The following is a 19282-nucleotide window of genomic DNA, read 5'->3' as shown; positions in this document are numbered from 1 at the left end:
TGGCTTCCCAGGGGTAAAGAAACCCTTCCTCCTCTTGCGGCCTCATCCTCGTTCTCTGGCGTCCGACCCTTTCTTCCGACACTGCCTCACTAGGCCTTCCTGACCTTGGCCCTGGGATCCTTCCCCGTTTCCTCCAACGGCATCTGCTTGACACTCTCCTCTGTCCCTTAACTATGGCATCCCCAGATCTCTGCCCGCCCCCGCCTCCTGCCAGTTTTGATCCACTTACCGCTTATGTGCTCTCCTAGATCCTACTAGGTGCCCTCCTAAAACCACAGTTCCAGCTGTTTCCCAGGCAGTGTCACTTGAAGGCCCAGCCGGCTCTTCCTAACCTCAGAAGGTGACACCTGCTCTTTAAAACTTCCCGCAGGGCACCATTTTTGAGCTACGAGAACCCTCCATGTCTCAGCACTGTATGAGATATTGAGGGTACCAGAAGCCTAGAAGATTCCTAGTTACCCCAAGATAGGACAAGGGTTTAGGGCACCTCGGGAAGAGCATCACCCAAAGGGCTTAGGGCGGTTCTGCCTGGATCATCCATGCGTCAGCAAGAGGTGGCTTTTGGCTTCTAAAGAATGGACTAGAATTTAGGGAAGGGGAAAAAGGGCATTGCAGAAGGAGGGATACGGCATATGCAGAGGTTCTGAGGCACCAGGCAACGTGGCCTTTTCAGGATCAGGAATGGAAGTTGGTGAAGAAACACAGGATGTAGGGCTTGAGGACTGTGTGTCTTGTTTTGGGGCTCCCACCAGACCCCAGTCTGCACCTGCTCCTTCGCTGGTCCACATGCCCCAACCTGTGGGGCCTGCTTCCTTCAAAATACTCCTCTGTCAATCCCGTTACTGACTGAGGTTTACTCTTTCCTTTTCCATCTGAGATTACCTACCTCCCCAGGCTTTCCTCTACCTCCAATTTTTTTTTTTTTTTAAGAAGGCTTAGAATATCACAAAATGAAAGAAATTTAAAATAAGCGGGTGAGGAAAATGAGACATGTGCTCCTTCCCTGAGACTGAGGTGGGAATTCTGGCTGAAGGTGGGAAGCTGTCATTTTCTGTCTGTCCTATCACATAGTCACTTCCTTACTAATCCTTTCAAGGGTTAAGCTCCGCTTGAATCCTGACTGGGCCCTGCTATACAACCTACAATGGCTCCCCATTGTCTCCCTCATCTGTGCTAGAAATGCCCTGGCTGTTTCTCAAGGCATCATCTCTCACTGGGACCTCACAATCACCCCACCCTGTTTCACTGCCACTCTCTAAGAGGAAGGAAGGCCCTCTAAGAAGGACCAGTCCCCCTTTAGATTTGCTGTGCCCCTTCTTTCTTCCCTTTGTCCCCGCTGTGCTTTCCTTTATATGCTCTGCAGGACTGAGTCCACAAGGCTCTCTAGGATTTCTCCAGTTCACACTGACCTCCTCCCTTCTCTGCACCCCATTGCCCTTACTGCTAATGTTTTTGGATGAAGCACTCAGTTATATTTTGTAGGGTACTTTTCACTATTTCTCGTGTGTTAATCCTGTCTTCCCCCATCATGCCCAGCCTGATATTGGATAAGAATAGGCTCAATATATACCTGCTGGTTGGCCAAGCAGTTGAGACATTGGTGGATGTGGGACACCTCAGGGAGCTCAGGCCCTTGGATTTCTGCCTTGAGGCCCCAAGCCCTTGGTTTCCATATGGTTTCTCGGAGGTGCTGACAGGTGTACCTGGAGAACAGCATGGGGCAGGAGGACCCGTGTGATTAGACTCCCACGGGTAAGGTGGTGCCCTGATTCTTCTGCACTCCATGCTCCCGCTATTTCTGCCGGGCCTCCGCTGTGCTGGAGCCGATGAGAACCTTCCCTGCCCTGGAGGAGCTGGCCCAGGCCCTGGCAGCAGGGAGGGCAGAGGTGAGGCATTCCTCCTCCCAGAGGAGGGCAAGTCCTAGCTCCTCTTTCTAATGATTAACAGAACACAGTGACCCAGGGGAGTATGGTGGGTTTAGGAAGGTCTTCCCACATGTGTCACTTCATCGGATGTCACCACCGTGAGGCAGAAGAGGTGCAGAGGGCTGCTCAAGCAGCGGGGACGGTCGTCTGGCCAGAGGGGCCGAGGACTCCCACGGTTCCAGTTTGTGTGGTTTCAGGACTCCCTTGTAGCTGCGTGATGAAGAGTAATCTCTTCACCCCGGCCTGATTCTAAATTATGTCAAGGCAAGGACACCATGTCCTGCTGATCTAGGATCTGGTCTCTTTCCTGGCTCCCATCCTGAAGGGAGGGACTCATGCACCTTTACACTTATTAGATGCTTAATACATATTCAATAGTGATGACAACAAATAATCTGTGGTTCACATAGAGACCTCCCCTCTCCCGCCTATATCAGGCAGTTCCCCATCCCCTCCCCCTGGGCCCCCCAACAGGTGGCAAAGCTTTTATGTGCCTTTGGAGGGGACTTCGAATGCCACCTGGCCACTTACGGGATGTGGGACCTTAGGCATCACTTTTAACCTCACCAGGCTGAGAGCCCTTGGTTGTAGCTGGCCTTGGATGTGCCCTGAGCTCCCGGGTGTATCTCGTATGCACGAGAGCGGCTCTTGCCCGGCTTGCTTTCCGCCTCTCCCCAACCCGAGCTGGGTAGATGCAAGCACTCTGGGCACCTCTGTCCCCAGGGGTGGCACTCAGGGGAGACTGGGGAAAGGTTTGCTGAATGAGTCAATAATTGTAATCTCAGAACTGGTGTGGGTTAATAAAATAATCCTTAACATTTAAAGCTCCTAGGGCAGGGGTAGCGTATAACAGGAGCTCGATACTTTTCTAAATGATTTTAAATGACATAAGTATTACACAAATGCATTCTTGTCGTGAAAAACTCCTCCCTCCCCCGTGATTCTAATTCCTCCAGCAGAGGTGCTTGGTTGTGAGTTTGGTGTATATACGACATGATTTTTTCTATCCATCTCTGTGTGTATAAATATATAATTTTACTTCACAGTTGCTTTTGTTTCTCTTCCTTTTTTACATAAATGGAACCACATTGTAGTTTTGTTTTACAGCTTGGTTTTTCACTTACAATAAGTCTCAACAATCTCGCCACGTAATCACTGTTCTATCCCAGCATATGGATTGCCACGATTTTACTCAACCGTTCTCTGAGTGGCGGGCATTTGTGTTGTTTATAGTAGTTTACTGCATACGCGTTGCAGCAGCGAACATCCTCGGTCATGCCTCTTTGTGCATCTGTGTTCCTCTAAGACACCTAGAAAGAGGAATGCTAGGTCAAAGGGAATGTGTGTTTTGCATTTTATCGAACCTGCCAAGTTGCCTTCCAAAAAGGGCAGTGCCATTTGTGTGCCCATAAACAGGGTATGAGAAGACTTCCACCTTTGCCAACATCAATATTTTGCTAATCTAATGGGTGGGGAAAAAAAAACGGTATCTTGTTATGATTTTAATTGGCATTTCCCAGATAATAAGTGAGGCTGGACTTCTTTTCATATGGTTATTGGCCATTTGTGCTGCTGCTTCTGTGAGCTGAGCAAATGTTGCTTCCTCTTGCTTTATAACCCTGCAGTCTCAACAGACTGTGCTTCCTGTCCGTCCTGGGAAGAAACAGCCTGTGAATGTCGAGAGGGTCATCTCCTGCTGTGCTATATTCCATTTAATAAGCAATCACTAAGCGCCTACTAAGTAGGGGGCCATTGTGCTTGGGGCTATAGGAATAAGGAGATGAATTAGGTGTGATTCCCCTGGGCTCTAGCACTGGAGACTTGAGAAATGGCTACGCTAGTAGACCATTAAGGACTAAAATCAAATTATTAGCAAACTACGCGGATAGCAGTTTTAGGGTATTCTGACCGGCAGGCATCCCTCTCTTATCCGCCATACGTAAATTCATGACAACCTGAACTTTTGCAGGATGGCCTCAAAAATAACATCTCCTTCAAGGAGGTGATGCCATTTGGGGCAAGCATGACAAGTATGTACTTTACCAAAAGGCTGAACAGGTTTTTAAAGGTATTCCTGTGACAGCCTATAATCAGAGTGACTTCCAGGGCTGGCTGTGAAATTGTCATCATAGAGGCTCCCACTGTCTCCTGAGGGGATGGGCTGTTTGCACACTGGAGTGTTCACTTTATCAGGGGGCACAGAGAATAGCTCTTAGAACAACCCTCACTTTTTAGTGATGAGGAAACAAATGGCGGCGGGTGGGGGGGTGGGCGTGGTGGTGGTGGTTGTGGGCGGGGTCTAGCGGCTGGCCGAGGTCGCGGAACTAGGCAAGAGGGGTTGGACTGTACTGAGCACCTACTTTGTACCAGGCACTGTGCCAGGAGCATTCACTTTCACCATAGAACTAAGATCTGGTATGTTCCAGTGGCCCAGCTTAGGTCACGAATCCAAACCTAAGTTTATGCACTTACGGGAACCACAGGTCAAACTTAACATACACCAATCACAATCGTCCAGCTCAGCTTTCGTTGGCTCACCTTACCCTAGAAAATAGGACCTGCTAGCCTTATAAGGAAATTCCGCACTTCCTAGCCAATCATGCCTTGTTTCCGTGTTACCTCTTCTAAGAGTCTATCAAAGTCGCTTCCTGCCAGAATCCCTCGGGAAGAGTACTCCATTGCTTGTTAGGCACTGTACTCTCCGATCCTTGGATTCTTCTCCCTGGAATAAAGGACATCAAACGCATTACTGAATTGTATTGTTTTTGTCATTTGACAGATATATTATCTGCAGTTACTATAAGAACTACCTTTATCCCTATCTTACTCCTAGGAAACTAAGATTCCCCTAGATAAGGAGGTGAGAACCACACGGATATGCTTGTAGAGTGTTCCCAGGGGCAAAACCCATCCCATGCTTCTTCTGTTTTGCGCCCAAATGACTCACCTAGAACAGAATCTTCCTGGTTTGCTGATGGCTTCTCCTTAAAGTATGGGGTTAAAAGAGAGGGATAGTGGGGGCGCCTTAGTGGCTCAGTTGGTTAAAAGTCTGACTTCTGTTCAGGCCATGATCTCAAAGTTTGTGAGTTCCAGCCCTGCGTTGGGCTCTGTGCTGGCAGGGCGGAGCCTGCTTGGGATACTCTCTCTCTCTCTCCCTCTCTCTCTGCCCCTCCCCCACTTGTTCTGTCTCTCTCTCCCTCTCTCAAAACAATAAGCTTTAAAAAAAAGAAAAAAGGAAAAGAATCATGCCACATTTTAAAAAAAGAGATAGGATAGAGCTGGCCCAGCCCTACCCCCCACCCCCTGCCCCAGCTGCCGCCTCCACTCCCCACCTCCTGGGCTGCCTGAGCCAGGTTTGGGTCCTTTAGGCCCTCGGGACTGCCCCCGCCCCGCCCCCGCTCCACTCACTTGGTCCTGAGCCCCTCCTTGAATCGCTGTTTTCTCATGAAGGTACCTTTGACATTGTGAGATTGGATTAAAACAATGTTGGAATGAGATTCACAAGGCTTGGGATTCAGGAGGCTTGGTTTCCGGGCTCAGCCTCTGCCCCTGATCTATTTGAGAAGATCTTTCTCCTCTCTGCACTTCAGTTTCCTCATTTGTAATGTGACAGAAATAGACTCAGCTGACCCCAGAGATTCTAAAATTTTACAATTTGTGGGGACGAGGGCTCGAGTCATGACCTGTAGCACCTTTGTCTCCTGTACTACCTTGTACGTGAATTCGAAATTAACTATCTGAGCACGTTCTCAGACCTTACATACATGCCTCTTCTAGAAACACACATATAAAGTATCCCGACAAGGATTCTTAATAAAGACTTTCGTAATATTTACGTGTTTGGTGCTGGAACCTAGTTTTCCTTTCCTCTTCACTACTCTTGACTTGGTGCTCATCTCCAGACACTAGGCCCAGGCTAGGGAGAGGCTTGAGTTCATACAAAAAAGGCCATGTTGCAAAGTACACCCCTCCACCCCCGCCAGGTGACACATCTTCCTAGGGCATTTCCTTAGCTTGGGAATTCACATTCCAGCTTCTGGCTTTGGTGGCCCTCTACCTAGATCTGCCCAGTATTGCTAGTTTTCTTTTTATTAATCACTGATTCATTCATTCATTTATTCATTCATTCATTCAAAGAACCGTCGAACCTTATCTGAGCTTTAAGATAACACCACATGTGTCTGCGGATCTACTGCATTCCGACATTTTCTAGACACTACGGAAACAAATTGGAAGGAAAGTCAGAATCCCGGCCTGGGATGCCTCCTTCCCCTGGGAGACGTAGGCAGGTAGGTGAGTACCTTGTGCAACCCGGTACGGCCATTTTAGGACTAGGAGCAAACAGGCCATGGGAGCACTAACTAGCCTGAGGACCTCGGGGAAGGCTTGCCAAAGAAGGGACAGCACGCAGCCCTCCCCCTGGAACCAGCCGTCTGCCTGACAGGGATGGCGGGGGAAGAGCGTTGAGTGGGATCTTAAGGTAGGTGCCGAGAAATCCTCCGGGAGTTTGGGGTCTGGAGCACCTCCAGATGGCTTGCATATTTAGTCCCAACTTTGAGAAGCGTTCTTATAGCACCTTCTATGGGGCAGACAAAGGAGAAGATATAACAGTGACGTTCTCTCTGCTTTGCTTTAAAGACCAGACCATTTGTCCTGGAGACCCCAGGGATGTTGAAGCACGGGGTGGCCGGCTGGACTGTGTGACCCTATTAAGGAGCCAATAACTCTAGATGAAAGAGTTAATGGACTTGAATTCAGTTCTTACCAAACACACACAGCACTGTACTGGTGCTGGAGGAGACGCATGGGCACAGCTCCCGTCCCAGGGACATGTGGCTAGTGGAGAAGGCTGGAGCGTTCACTGTGAACCTCGGTGTCGGGTAGAGCGTGGGGCTTGTTCTGTGCTCCCGGTACCAAGAGTCTGGTGAGCACAGTGGAGGGCAAGGGCACTTTTCCAGGGAATTTCCAGGAAGCTTCCTGGTGGAGGCCTCCTTTGGGAATTCTAGTAGGGATAAATGAGGAAAGAACCACCGAGGGGGCAAAGAGAAGGAGCCATGAAGCTTCTGGGTTGTTCAGGGAACAGCAAGAGATCTGGTAACTAGGGTGTGAGAGTCGGGGAGGAAGCGTTAGGAGAGAGAAGACTACAAAGGAAGATGGTCAGATCCGCAAAGGCCTTCCTGTCACAGTCAGGAACTGCTTCATTGTGCAGCAGAGAGCAGGAGTGTGAGAGAGGTGGCCGTGGCTTTTAGGAAGGTAACCCTGGCAGCATGGCAAGGGAGTCCAGAGCAGAGAAGTCGAGAAGCAGGACAAGTTAGGAGGGCATTCGGCTGGGCTTTGACTGAGGGTCCAGGTAACAAGAGGCGGACACGAGAGACTTGATAGAATTGTCTCCGGTCGGAGGACAGGGAGAAACTGGCCTCGTATTTAGGGGCTGGGGGTGGTGGTCATTATCTGAGCTAGAGAATCTTGGAGGAAGAGCGGGTTTGGGACTGGAAGGTGGTCTGGGCTTTTGATTTTCTTAAGGATGTATTGTGATGAGCAGGAGCTTTTAATTTTAATCAAGTCCAATTTATCCTTTTCTTCCCCCCATTTTATTGGTTAGCATGTGTGTGTATCTCTAAGAATTCTCTGCCCACCCCAAGGTCATGAAAATATGTTCCCTTAGGAGAGGGTGAGTTCGGTGTTGGACAAGCTGGTTTTGAGAAGCCGGCAGGGTGGCTGTGCGCTGGGAGAGGTGTAGCAGGCAGCTCTGAAGGTGGGTCCGGAACCAGACTCTGGAATCACTGCTGTGGAGGGCACGTGCGCAGAGCTGGAAGGGAAGAGCCGGAAGCAGGGAGAGCAGCCTGTTGGAGACCAGGATAAGGAGGGGCAGGGACTTGGAGCTTCTGGGAACAGCTGGTGCCCAGGACTACTACGAGGGCTTCGGAATCCGAAGGAGTTCTGGAGCCCATTAAAGAACCAAGAAAGCCCCCTCTTTCACCAGGCTGTGGAGCCCTTTCTAATCTCTGTGAAGCATCTGGCCATCCTGGTCCTCCACCTCTCAGTTTCTACTCTCCCATGACAAACATGTCGTGTGTGTGTGTGTGTGTGTGTGTGTGTGTGTGCGCGTGTGTGTGCGTGTGTGTGATTTTACCAGTTTTCAGATCTGCCATTTTTTAATTACAACTCCTTATAGATGCCTTATGACTCTTCCCCTATTCCTCCTTAGTCTGTAAATGGTGAGCAGTATACATATTTAATTTTTCATTTCCAACTCAGAGGAATTAAACACCAATAGGGATGAAAGAGCTTAGTCTCCTGTATATTTGAATCTAGATGCTGTTTCAAGGGCAACTCTATGGGGCAAACAAAAACCAAAAACTGAGTTGGGCTTGCTTTATACATAACAAAGATGCCGTCGGCATTCAGTGTGTCTTAGAGGGCGGGTTGCTGTGATACTACGTCAGAATCATGTGGGCTGTGCATTCAAAAAAGGCATGTTCCCAGGCCCCATTCAGAACCCAAGGAGGCACAATCTCTAGGGCGGTTCCTGAGAAAGCTGGTTTTCTAGCCAGGTCCCCAGATGATTCTGTGGCTTATGAAAGCTTGAGAACCACCAAGCTTTGGATGACTCCAAGTAAAGCAAATCTGGCACAGAAGAGATCCCCCCAAAGGTGCATTTGTCATTTCACCTACCGCCCTATCAACCGCATGGGGTGGGGGGCGCTCTGTGCACATTAGGATCACCTGGGAGTCTTGTTTTGTTTTAACCACCACCGCCAGGGCCCCTCCTCTGGATTTATTACATTTGGAATTTAGCGATGGGCCCTGGCCCACATTGCTGCTAACGCTCTCCCAGGTGATTCTAATGTACAGCTGTTGCGTGAGACTCTCTGATCTTGGAATACTGAACTGGGAAAGACGTTCGGGCTCTAAGGCAGGCAGAGCTAGGGAACCGTTTCCAAACATGGGTGGGGCGGGGGGGAGAAGACCGGAAAGGACTTGGTACAGGAATTCAAATTTTCCCTTTGGGATGGAGATAGTAGGCGTTCCTGCTGTTTCCAGCTGTAGTTTACTGCAATGCCTGTCTGCCGGGCTCCTCCTGGGTCTTCTCTTTGGACTCTGAAACTTGAGAGGGTCTGCATGCCTGAATCTGAATGGTGGTCCCTGAGCCCCTCCCTTTGACCCCCAGAGCCTGGAGAAGGGGTGGGGGAGGGGAGGGGAGGGGAGGGGAGGGGAGGGGAGGGGAGGGGAGGGGAGGGGAGGGGAGAGCAGGGCAGCCCTGGCTGTTAGGGTTTACCAGGTTCCTTTTGACCCATCTGTCCCAGGTATAAAATCAACACTTCTCTCTAGGGCCGGGTTTCTAAAGCAAAGTGAACATCGACAAGTCCTCAAGCAAGCCTGTCATAGGGTTCTTTCCACCTCTCAAAATGTTGCACCCTCATGACTTCCTTTTTTTTTTTTAAGTTTATTTTGAGAGAGAGGGTGTGCGCGAGAGCACGAGCAGGGAAGGGGCAGTGAGAGAAAGAGAAAATCCCAGGCAGGCTGTACAGTGTCAGCACAGTGCCAGATATGGGGCTTGAACTCATGAACCATGAGATCATGACCTGAGCCGAAACCAAGAGCGGACACTTAACCGACTGAGCCACCCAGGCGCCCCCCTCCTGACTTCCTTCGATCTCACCTGTACTAGTCAGCAGATATTTGTGGTCCTGTCAGACTGATTAGGAAATCAGGGTCCAAAGAGGCTAGGCACTTATTAAAGGTCTTGGCATCAGCTATGATCCCCTGCTCAGTCTGAGACCTCACATCCCACTCTTTGATGTTGCCGTGGTAAGGTATGGGGACCAGCAGCACTGCCACCTGCACCCCTGCTCCCTGCCCGGACCCGCACTCCACTCACTCACAGGTGGAGCCCTGCACACCCAACAGCTCCGGGCTAGGGGCCGGGGAACTGATTCGCAGCGGGGAGCTGGCTTTGTGGGGGAAGCCTTCCCCTTATGGAGCAGACCTGGAGCGGTAGGGAAGGAGAGGGCAGATGGGTGCAGTGAGGAAGGAGGTAGCAGCTGAAGCTCCAGAAGCCTCAGGGCTGCTCTGTCGAGTTGGGGCTCCCAGGCACACAGCATTAGGGGGGGTGTAGCAGTGACTGCAGAGATTGAGGGGGCTGGGGAGGAGGGGTGGCTGCCTGGGAATGTGGCAGGAAGAGATGAGGTGAGGGGTCGGCCAGGAGGTGCCTCCCAGGCTCAGAAGAATGCATCTGAGTGCATGGATGGCACGCGGGGGGGGGGGGGGGGGGGGGCGGGGAGCTGGGACTCCTTCTCCCTCATAGATAGGCAGGCGCCATGCCTGTGCCTCACACCTCTGCCCCTCTATCTGCCGGGGAGTCGATACAACTGCAGACACCCCTAAAGATCTGGCCGCTCCTGTCTGAGAAAGCTGGGAGGCTGTGCCCACTCCTGGCATACCCTCTGTCATCCTCCCGTTGCTGCCTTTACTGATTTCCGTCTCCTCTGACTGCCCTCAGCACATGGAGACAGCATCCCTACCACATAATTTACCAGCTAATTGCATGCTGTCTTGCATGAGGGCTGTGGTTCCATGTGCGGTGGGTCTTGGGCACACAATTAGGCTGAGTAACAGAAGGGCGGAGGCCCGTCTCCCCCACCTCCGCAGTATCCTCCCCCGGCCCAGCTACTGCAGGTGCTCAGAACTCCCGTGCTCCCGGATTCCGGTGTCTGGGTGTGTTCCAGGCGGGCTCCGAGGTCGGCCCCGGAGTACAGCCCGGCCTCCCTGTGGGTTCTTGGACCGGCGAGGGGGAAGGGGCGCCCCTGCCCCTCCGGCATTTGCCTGAATACTGCTGCACCTCTCCTGGGCCCAAGTTTGGGAGGATGGCACAGAGCCCAACCAGGCCAGCGCACTGCAGGTTGCCATGGCGACCCTTTTGGTCTCCTTCCGAAGGAGGATAGTTTCTTTCAGCGCAGATCATCTGCCTGGGCCGCCACCCTTCTGTACACTCTGGGAACCAGACGGCCCAACCCCGCTACCTCTGCCTTGTGCCACAGGGGATAGCTTGTCGAGAGAGGCTCGGTCCTAAATCACAATCCAGTATCAGACAATTGCATGTTCTGGCTTGAAGGGGAAGAGAGAAAGGCCCAGGACACACGGCCTCCCTGAGGCCTCCCCTCCGACGCTTGCACTGAGGAAGCTTCCCCCCACCTACCTATCTCCTTCCACCTACCCCTCCTGCTCCAGACCACTTCCTCTCCTAGTACTGGCTCTGACCCTCTGGGTGGGCTCAGTTCCTGCAGGTTTCGGTTTCCTCGTTTGTAACAAGGACAGCCAGGGCCTTTAGTGGTTTCCACACCTGGCGAGAATCAGAATTACCTAGGGAGGTTTTAGCAGATTCCTGGGCCCTGCCCCAACCTACTGATCTCCACAAGAGGGCCCAAGAATCTGTATTTTTAAAAACCTTGGGTGATCCTAATACAATTAAACCCAACCGATTTGGGGATTCTCCTAGCAAGATGATCTGTGGGGCTCTTGTGGGAAGAAAAGGAAGGCCTGCCCTGTGCTGAGGACTGACTGGCCTTTCTGGGTTCCCAGGAGCTTCTGAAGAGCCCCTTGCAGGTTACTCTTGTCAGGAAGCGGGTGTTTCCTGGTCATGCTGGCTAAGCCAAGACCAGGCCCCCACCTTTCCCCCACAGGAGAAGCCCGGGGAGAGAGAATGACAGGAAAGGGGGGGGGGGTGTTGCCATAACAACCAGCTCTAGGCAGAGGCCTCCCTTCCAGGGGCTGGTACTTCACCCCAGTAATGGTGGTTTCCATGGAGATGGGTTACTGAGGGACAGGGGGAGCATTTGCCCCACTTAGAGCATTAGTCAGGAGCTGCCAGGAGGCTGAACATCTCTAGGTGGGAGCCTTGGACCCCTGTCAACTTCAAGCCCCCCCCCCCCCACACACACCTCCCGCAACTATGGCCTCTGCTCTCCAGGTGCTGGTCTGACACTCTCCCTGCTTAGTTGCTCTCTCTGTGACTGGTCTCCCTAGCAACAAGTCCTGCTAACTCCTTGCTGTTGGCTCCGTGGCTATTTTTAGCTTCACTGCCAGCAGCCCAGTCCTGGTCATTTGCTTGCAACCTCCATATGGATTGCAGGGGAACAGGCAAACAAAGATTCCCGGCCTCTGGGGGGGGGGGGGGGGGGGAGGGCAGACCTGGACCTCTTAGCACCTATTAGAATTTTGCTATGGACAGAATCTGTCCCTAACTGGGAACTTTGGCAGTGGATTCTGGATGAGGCTCCTGAGACAATGTTGAATTCAGTTCAGCAAACACTATCTAAATCCTCTTCAATGTGCAAGAAGCTCGAGTCCACACTGCTTCCATATGAAGCTGAATAACGTCCAGTCTCTGCCCTCTAGGAATTTTTAATTTGTGGAGGAGAAAGATGAGTGAGTGCACGATCGCCTTAGTATGGGCAAATATTGGCAGGTGCTAAGAGGATTACAAGGTGCTATGGGAGTACCTCCGAGTGGGGGCAGGGCAGTTTTTCAGTAGGGAAAGGTAAGGGGGAGGGGCCAGAGTACCACTGTCCAACAGAACTTTATGCAATGATAAAAATGTTCTAAGATCTGTGCTGTCCAATATAATAGCCCCAGCCACAGGTGGCTCTTGGACACTTGGAATGTGACCAATGCAACTGAGGAAAATAACTTTTATTTTTATTTAATTTTTAATTTATTAAAAACATTGTTTTTGTTTATTTTTGAGAGAGAGAGAGAGAGAGAGAGAGACAGAGACAGAGGGCGAGCAGGGGAGGTGCAGAGAGAGGCGGAGACACAGAATCCAAAGCAGGTTCCAGGCTCTGAGCTGTCAGCATAGAGCCCGACACACGGCTCGAACCCATGAACTGTGAGATCATGAGCTGAAGTCGGACGCTCAACCGCCTGAGCCACCGAGGTGCCCCTAATTTTAATTAATTTAAATAGCACATGCAGTGAGTGGCTACCCTATTGGACAGTTCAGGTCTAGAGAAACTTTGATGGTGGAGATAACTGATGAACTGGAAGGATAGATAGGATTTGGGCTGGTGGGAGTTGAAGGGGAGGAGCAAGGAACAGCATGAGCAAAGGCACAGAGGCAGGAAAGGGCATATTTCGGGAATAGCAAGTGGGTGGGCTGAGTGGGCTGCGTGACATAAGCGCTATACGGCTTGTGGGGGCCTTGAATGCCATGCAGAGGGTTGACTGTAATCAGCAGGTAGTCAGAGTCTAGTGCGTAGCACTGAGGCTTTTGAGCTACAGGTAGGAGAAGGGCAGGTTCGGAACAGACATCCATTTTGATCTCTCGGCCTTTTGTGCGGACCAGATCTCCTTGGGATGGCTGCGAGTGCTTTTGTGGCAGAGTATACACAGTGTTTCCTCAATATGTGGCTTTGCAGATGGCTTCATAGGGATCATGGCTTCTCTGGCTTTGAGTAAACGGACTTGTGGTTAAATGTCCTGTTTGATGGCAGCAACATGACCTCCCCCTGTCCTGCCGGCACCGGATTTCATGTCAGAGCGTACCGCAGAACACTGAACTTTGAGTTAAAACCAGCCCAGCAGGCCTGGCGTCCCCACCTTGACCTGTGGGAATTACTGCTCTTTACTGGTGGATCGTGGCCCTCGTGCCTCATCTCAGGTCTGGGAGCTGGAGAGTCAGGTTAATGGCACGTCTTGTGATCATGTTCTTCAGAAACACAGGAGAGCGACACATAGCAGAATGCTGAGATTTATAACAGGACGTGTCCTTGCCACACAGATCCTAGCACTTGTCCTGCTGTTTTCTGGCAACTTACTGGCATCGGAGTCGCTGGAAAATATAATTAAAATGAGAAGTTTGCTCGATGAGTGCAGGATCAGGGCGAGGAGTCAGGTGTCCTTAAGAGGTGTTTCATCAGGCCTGTTGAATCACTGCTTTCTGCCTGTCAAACAGGAAACGGCCCTCTCTTTCAAGTTACCCTCTCTTTTGGGCCATCCTGGATACTTCCTCTCCAACACTTCTTTTAGGCTCTTGACATCCACTAGATCTTTTCATCCAGCAGTTCCCCCTTTCAACATACTTTCTAACGTTTCCAAAAACCTGGCTTGTTTTATGTGACACTCCTATTTCAGGTTTATGATCTTTATTGCAATCAAAAGACCTATCTCAGGGCTCAGTTGGAAGAGCCTGCGACTGTTGATCTCAGGGTCATGAGTTTGAGCCCCACATTGGGACTACTGATTTCAGGGTCATGAGTTTGAGCCCCACATTGGGTATAGAGATTACTTAAGTAAATAAACTTTAAAAAAAAAAAAAAAAAAAAAAAGACCAACTCAGTAACCAGCCTGGGAAGGTTCCTTTGGAAGGTCAAGGACATACATGACCTGAGGATCCTTGAAGGCTGCCCTGTTTTTTCCCTGCTAAAGTCACCTCGTGTCCTAGATTTGAGGCCTCTTCTGTTTTGGGGCACGTCTCTGCTCACTGAGCACCAAGAAGACATGAATCTCTGAGTGATGCATACATACAGAAGGGGGGCAACTTTCCTGTCCGCATAGCTACAAGAGGGGGACGGTACTCTAGGTTGGTGAGGGGACAACTTTGAGTTGGGTCTTTCTTATGCTTAAGTTGGGAGCTGGGTGGAAGAGGTTAAGATTTGGGCTTAATTTTAATTTTTTTTTTTTTTTCAACATTTTTTTTATTTATTTTTGGGACAGAGAGAGACAGAGCATGAACGGGGGAGGGGCAGAGAGAGAGGGAGACACAGAATCGGAAACAGGCTCCAGGCTCCGAGCCATCGGCCCAGAGCCTGACACGGGGCTCGAACTCACGGACCGCGAGATCGTGACCTGGCTGAAGTCGGACGCCCAACCGACTGCGCCACCCAGGCGCCCCGATTTGGGCTTAATTTTAAAGGATGAGAACAAGGAAGTTTGGCAGTTGGAGGGAAAGGCTACTTGATTAAGTGGGCCAAGAGAAAGTGAAACTTATGGTCCTTGTCCGAGGTGACACTTTGAATCCTGGTTGCATGCACCAGGGATCGTTACTACTGTCTGAAGAAGTCCCAAGGCCACAGTGTAGAGTCTAAAGTGTTTAACCTCGTATTAGTGGAAAAGGAGATGCCATGGATGAGATCTAGAGTTTTTTATTTATTTTTATTTATTTTTTTTTAATGTTTATTTATTTTTGAGACAGAGAGAGACAGAGCATGAACGGGGGAGGAACAGAGAGAGGGAGACACAGAATCCGAATCAGGCTCCAGGCTCTGAGCTGTCAGCACAGAGCCCGACGCGGGGCTCGAACTCACGGACCGCGAGATCACGACCTGAACCGAGGTCGGACACTTAACCGACTGAGCCATCCAGGTGCCCCAAGATCTAGAGTTTTTTAAAAAAGAGCTGGCCAAACCAGATCAGAAATTTCATTTTGAGAGGAGGCCTGGGAGGGGAGGTCTAAAGTGGCCTGTTTACAGGCCCTGGATGCCCAGGAGGCATCAGAGAAGAAGCTCATCCAGAAAGGATTCCAGCAGGCAAGAAGCACAAATTCAGGACTTCTGGTCTCTGCTTGGGGATCGCCTGAAAAACTGTTCCAGATCCCTCGACTGGGTTGAAAGATGGGTTGGAACAGAACAGCCTGACTCCTTCTCCTTGCTGTGTGGATGGATTCTGAGTCTCAGTCAGGGTTGGGAGAGCGAAGTGTGAACTCCCCAAGTATTATTTGGAGAAAGCTCTCTGATTTGGAGTCTTCCTCCCTCTTCAGGGCTTGCTTGCTCTGATGGCCCTCAGAAGGGTGCCAAGCCTCAGGAGGGATGGTGGGCCGTCCTTCACAGCACATCTCTTAACCTCCTTATACCAGCACCTGTTCCAGCTGGTATGTTCCCAGCTGACTGTGGCTGGAAGCCAGGCACCTGGGGCAGTATCTCTTTAAGAGATGCTCGTATTCCAGGGCCTGGGAGGGCAGATGTTATCACTTCTATTTTGCAAATGAGAAAACCAGACTTCTTGGGGTTAAGTGACTTGTTCAAGGTCATGGTGATGGAAGCAGAACCCAAGTGCAGATCTTCTGACAAGTGCTGCTGGCTAAACAGCTCTCTGCTGCTGACAGCATTTACCTTCAGTTCCTCTGCTCCTCCTTCTAATTCATCTTGCAAACGGAAATCAGGCTGATCTTTCCAAAATAACCATTCATCTGGTCTTGTCAGAAACACCTGTGTTATTCTTCACTGCTGTGGGATATATCCATTGACATCTTTCTCTGCACCCTTTTAGCCTTAGTTGTCTTGGGAGGTGGAGATGGGCAAGGATTTCCCCCCACCTCAGCCCTACATCTCTTATTTCCTTTCTATCTTCATTCCAAATCTGATTCATCTCTGCTCCACACTGACCTCTTAACCTCATTTATCATTCATACTAGCCATTTTTTGTTGTTGTTGGGCTTTCAAGCCATCCAAGTCCACGGGGCTTGGTATTTGTGGTATAGTTATCTTCACAGATGTTTTTTCAATGACCTTTTCCTATCTCTCCAAGTCTAGTTGAATCTGTCAGCTCCTTGAAGGTAGGGCCAAGAGGGTCTGCTTCTTTATCAGATGTGGGTAGAGAGAGAGTGTGTGTGTATGTGTGTCCCTCCTCCCTGGGATAGGGGCCTCTGCTCTGGAGGAGGGAGGTTGAAATGGTTGAGTCCGCACCTGGAGGCTCCAGAAGAGGAATGTAGTCTTCCTGAGCACCAGATAATTGTGCCTGGGAAAGAGGAATTGCTACACTTTTAAACTAGAGTGTGCCCCCCCTGCCCCCCCCCCCCCCCCCCCCCCGGCAAACGGGAAAATGGGACATCCAAGGCAGATCCTGAGTGACGTAGGGGACCCAGGGACTTGGCCAGGAAGAGGTTTTCAAAGCCTGAACTCAAGCCACGCGTTTAAGGGACCCCTGTCTATCCACCTGTAGTATGAAGAGGAGAGCCCTCTCCCCAACAGTTCTTGTTCTGGAGCGCTCCCAATTTCTGCAGGCGCCTTCTGTCCATCTCTGTGTGCTTTGAGTTTTCCCTACAGCTTCCTGGGCCTCTACGCTCATCTGTAAGCTTTTTCTTCTTTTTTTTTTTTTGGTTGTGCTTCCGAGAGACGGACTTTTACCAACTTTCTCCTGGCTCTCCCAGGCTGTCCGCAACCTCCTCTCTTGTTTTGCCGGCGCTCCTGGTACTCTCCACGCTCCCAGCTTACCTCCGCCGCTGCAGTGCAGCCCCTTCCCTCCCGGGTCCCCTTCCCAGCCTCCGCGGGCTCCCCGCCTCGCCCCGAGGCGTCCCTCGGAGCTCACGCAGAGTTGGGGGTGAAGGGGGCGGGAGCGCCAGCCCAGAGGAGGGGGCGGTGCCGCCTCCAGCCCAGGCCTGGGCGGGGTCCTGGGAACGGGCGGAGGCCCAGCCGCGCCCCCAGGCCCCAGCGGCGGCCCGCGCCCCTCGGACGGGAGGAGAGGGGCTGGCCCATTGCCAGCGTCTGAGAGCCGGCCCCCTCCCCCGGCCCGCTCGCAGCCAACCAGGCACTCCAGCGGGGCCCACGTGACCTGGAGTTCTAGACAAAGAAAATGTTCAAGCCCTCCCCCCCACCTCCCCCCTCCCCCTCTCCCTGGCCCCCTCCGCCCCCAGCCCCATCGCCCCCTTCCCCTCCCCCCAGACGGGCAGCTACTTACAGAGCTTCAGGGCCGGGGCTCACACCTGAGCCGGACCACAGAGGGGCTGCACCTGGCCTTATGGGTAGGTTCCTGGACGGAGCCCTGGGGAGACTGGGGGCGGGGAGGCGGCAGGGGCCGGTGGGAGGATCTCTGGGCCGCTGCAGCCCTCTGGATTTGAGAAGAGTCAAAGTCTGCCTCCCTGGCCCGCAGGAGCTGGCTGCTGTGCCTGGCCCGAGTTCTGGAGATGCTGAGTTAGTGCTGTCCCACCCACTCCCTCTTCAGGAGCCCCCAGCCCCACTTCTCCCTGTGCTCAGGTGGGGACTGGCGGTGCAGGGGCCAGAAGAGCAGCCCCAGCGTGTGTGCCCGGGGCAGCAGTCAGTGAAGCTGGGGGGCAGGCCCTGGCCCACGGGAGCTGGGAGACCAGGAGTTGGGCTGGAAGCAGCCCTTTGGCCGAAGTGGCTGGCTGATGGGTTGTCGGCATTTCCTTGCTGACCCGTGCTCTTGGCTGGCGGACCATGCTGTCCTCGGGCCATGCCAACCTTGCAGCCTCTTGGGAGGGACGGTTTCTTCTGCGTGTCACTGGGAGCCACGGGGCAGGCCAGGCAGAGAGAAATGGTGCTGGGTAGGAAGGAGCAGTGTGGCCCTGACAGGGGCTGTGGCACGTCAGCGGCTGCTGTGGAGGGCAGCCTGACGCCGACCTGGGAAGGCAGAGGTGCCTGGGACAGCCTGGGATCTACTGCACCGGCAGTCCACATGGGCGCCCGGACCTCTGACCTTTGGAACGGAAAGCAGCCTGAGTCGCAGAGGAAGGTGGAGGCGGGACAGCTGCCCAGGAAGATGGGCCTGGACGCGGGGCCCTTGCCTCTACTAGAGCGGAGTTGCCAGTGGCTTTCCAGGCTGGACAAACTCCAGAGAAGTGGCTTCCTTGAGCCACGGTAGTGGGGGGTTGGTGCGGTGTCTCCCTGGCCCTGCCCAATCTCTGGGCCGCTCTGGCGTGGGCTCTTGTGAACTGGGGGTAGGAGCCTTTAGCCCAAATGCCAAAGCCCTGAGTTAACCCTTCTTTCTCCTATTGTTTGCCTGGGGAGGAGGGTGGGAGTGAGCGTGGAAAAAAGGCATTCCCACACTGCCCTAGGCAGACTATTCTAATGAGGCCCCTCCCCCACCCAGCCACCGTCTCTGCCACTTCTTCCCCTTTCCTCTTGCCTCCTGCTGCTAACCCACCCCCATCCTCCTTCCCCCACCCCTGCTGGCCTCGTCCCTATGGAGGCCCCCTTCTTCCTCCTCCTCCTCCGCCTGCCAAAACCCTGCTGGGTGCGCGTTCTCCTGCACCTAGTGGGTTGGGGGTGCTTAACAGCCGTCAGCAGCAGCATCTGACAAGCTGGGGGAAGTTGTGGGGGAAGAATAATGTTCAGGAACTCACAGTGGAGGGGTTGAGAAGAGAGACAAAGGGGCTGTGGGGGAGTGAGGAGGGTGGCATCAGGCACGATTCCCTTCTAGACCTGGGGAGCCCGGCACCCACCCGCTGCTGTTCTCTGTGCCAGTGGCTTCACCTTTCCAAAGAAGGCCCCTCCTGCCCTCTGCCACCCGCAACCTTGTTCTGGCCGAGGGGCCTCGTCACCCCCGAAGCAGGGTCTTTGGGTCTCCCACAGCAGCACCCTGCTGTAGATCCGTGCCTGAATTTCATGGAGGCATGGTGTTTCTCC

At 52.4% G+C, this 19282-nt stretch overlaps 1 protein-coding gene and 1 long non-coding RNA gene across 8 annotated transcripts in view; one reads left to right on the top strand and one right to left on the bottom strand.

The window, feature by feature from the left end:
- Nucleotides 1-19282, top strand: part of DNMT3A (DNA methyltransferase 3 alpha) — a 100683-nt gene that overhangs the window by 65492 nt on the left and 15909 nt on the right. Inside the window, exon 1 of one of the 6 annotated variants that reach the window (XM_058682717.1) lies at nucleotides 17550-17661. The exons of the other annotated variants lie outside the window; for them this stretch is intronic. The gene's annotated coding sequence lies outside the window, so the exon portion shown is untranslated. Of the gene's footprint in view, nucleotides 1-17549; nucleotides 17662-19282 lie in introns of those variants that run through there. 6 annotated transcript variants of the gene reach the window in all.
- On the bottom strand, nucleotides 2960-10591 carry LOC131484470 (uncharacterized). 2 transcript variants are annotated; one of them, XR_009248266.1, is made up of 3 exons: nucleotides 10463-10591; nucleotides 4545-4647; nucleotides 2960-3235 (listed from the first exon to the last, which is right to left on the bottom strand). It is a non-coding gene; the product is annotated as an uncharacterized LOC131484470 (long non-coding RNA). The 2 variants fall into 2 exon arrangements; XR_009248267.1 differs by lacking the exon at nucleotides 10463-10591 and adding an exon at nucleotides 5334-5392.

Source organism: Neofelis nebulosa, chromosome 9 (genome assembly GCF_028018385.1).
Source record: "Neofelis nebulosa isolate mNeoNeb1 chromosome 9, mNeoNeb1.pri, whole genome shotgun sequence".
Classification (NCBI taxonomy): Eukaryota; Metazoa; Chordata; class Mammalia; order Carnivora; family Felidae; genus Neofelis; species Neofelis nebulosa.
Note: the sequence above shows the minus strand (reverse complement) of the source record. Positions and strands in the feature narration are given on the sequence as shown.